Here is a 2,411-nt window from a genome sequence, read left to right as displayed (position 1 = left end):
AGCCATGTAGCAGGTGTCAAAATGTCCTGCCTTTTTGAGGCTAAATAATATCCATTGTATGTATAGATCGCAGTTTGATTCTCCGCTCATCTGTCAATGGACTCTTGAGTGCTTGTACCTTTCGACTATAGTGAATAATGCTGCTGTGAACATGGGTATACAAATATCATTTCAAGACCCTGTTTTGAGTCATTTTGGGTATCTACTCAAAAGTAGAGTTGCTGCGTCATCTGGTGGTTTTGCTTTTTGAGGACCTGCCATACTGCTTTCTGTAGCGGCACCATCCTGGCATCATTTTCACCTGGACCGTTTCCTCCTGAGCAGCCCCCTGGATGGCATTAGAGGGAGGTGGACGTATGGATTGAGGTGGCGGCTGTTGTTAGGATGGTACTCTGGACTCTATAGGTGCCCGTCCTGGGGGCTTTAGAGCAGATGAGGCAGGAGAAGCTGGAGCCATGGACATTCATGGTGGACACCGGAGACCCCAGTGAAGAGAGCGGGAGTAATTTATTTTGCACAAAGGTAAATGCGTTTGCCTTAATTTGTGGGAGAATGGAGGGCAAGGGGGTTCTTGATTACTAGGTATTATTCAGAGGCGTAACACCTGTTCAGCGTATCACCTCCAAATTTTCTATGGGGCTTTAGTTGAAAGTGTTGGAGTATTTATAGAACAGAGGGTGAAGGAGAGGGAGCGAAGTAGCAGACACTGACAGAATCGTGGAGGGCACACACTGCTTTCCAGTAGACTGTGCAGATGGCGGTGCTACCTGAATAAAAAGGCTGTCCTTGGGCATATGGGTGCTGCTGGCCCCTAATGCCAGAAGAACCCTTGTGTTGAATATTCAGGGGCTTCTTCAAGCAATTTGAAGTATTTCTGTTTGCTAAATCTTGTTGCTCTCTTGCGGGGGCCAGCCTAGCATTAACATGCATTTAAAGTGGGAGTTATGTGGATCACGTGGGTAGGGACCTTCAGGACTGTAGATACGGGGACTCATTATTATCACTAAAAGAACAGAAGTAAAAGATTTGCTTCTTCCAAATCCCTTAGCTTGGGCCCCCTCCCATTTCATCATGGAAAAAAAACCTCAGTCACGGTACATATTTTTTCTTAATTTTTTTTTTTTTTTTTTTGCGGTACGCAGGCCTCTCACTGTTGTGGCCTCTCCCGTTGCGGAGCACAGGCTCTGGACGCGCAGGCTCAGCGGCCGTGGCTCACGGGCCCAGCCGCTCCGCGGCATGTGGGATCTTCCCAGGCCGGGGCACGAACCCGTGTCTCCTGCATTGGCAGGCGGACTCTCAACCACTGCGCCACCAGGGAAGCCCTTTTTCTTAATTTTAAAAGTAGTGTATGGCTACCACCTAAAATATCCACAGGAAAAAATAAATGCCCTACTCCAAAGGGGAACTGTTATTTAACCATTTGTTTCCTTTTCTCCCAGAACGTTTTATATACGTTAAACACCCACATATCTGCATACACACACACACACACACACACACACACACACATGCTTGAGGCGACACAGATTAGTTTCTACTACTTAGAGCCCAAACATTACTAACCAGTACAGACATACAGATAATATATTGATGCAACTCTTTACCATTATAAACTGCTTTCACGTTTGTTGAATATCATCAAAATTATTTAAAGTTGGTATTATTCTCATTTAGCAGAAAAGAGGCAGAAGAGATTAAGACATTTGTCCAGATTTACACTACGTGTTGGAAATGGAATTAGGACAAGAATCCAGGTCTCTGAAGTAAACTCTAGGTACACCAGTCTTTCTCCTCCACCGCAGGATCTGTAGTGATCATTGGCGGCCAGATATCATCACCTTGCAGAAAGATTCAAAGAAGCTACCAATGCACCGTCTTCATAAAACTTACTAATCTCTCCACGGTGTCAATTTAGAAATTTCTTTATCCTATACTTGAGGATGAACTGAACTCATTTAAATATAAATAAAATAAGAATTGAGGTTATTACAATAGGCATAACTCCAATAGAATCTCAGGGAAGACAACTGTCAGTCTGGACAATATTTTTAGTGTTCATGGTGTGTGTGCACCAGCTCATTTATAACGTTGTTTTGATAATGTACGTGCCTTTGATATAGAATAATAACGATTTTTTTCTGCTGACTTTATTTTTAAAAGTATATTAGTTAATTAAGAACCATTTACCGGGCTTCCCTGGTGGCGCAGTGGTTGAGAGTCCGCCTGCCAATGCAGGGGACACGGGTTCGTGCCCCGGTCCGGGAAGTTCCCACATGCCCCGGAGCGGCTGGGCCCGTGAGCCATGGCCGCTGAGCCTACGCGTCCGGAGCCTGTGCTCCGCAACGGGAGAGGCCACAGCAGGGAGAGGCCCACGTACCACACACACACACACACACACACACACACACACA

This window comes from Neophocaena asiaeorientalis, unplaced genomic scaffold (genome assembly GCF_003031525.2).
Source record: "Neophocaena asiaeorientalis asiaeorientalis breed wild unplaced genomic scaffold, Neophocaena_asiaeorientalis_V1.1 scaffold427, whole genome shotgun sequence".
Lineage (NCBI taxonomy): Eukaryota > Metazoa > Chordata > Mammalia > Artiodactyla > Phocoenidae > Neophocaena > Neophocaena asiaeorientalis.
The sequence above is the reverse complement of the archived record's forward strand: the minus strand, read 5'-3'. Positions refer to the sequence as shown.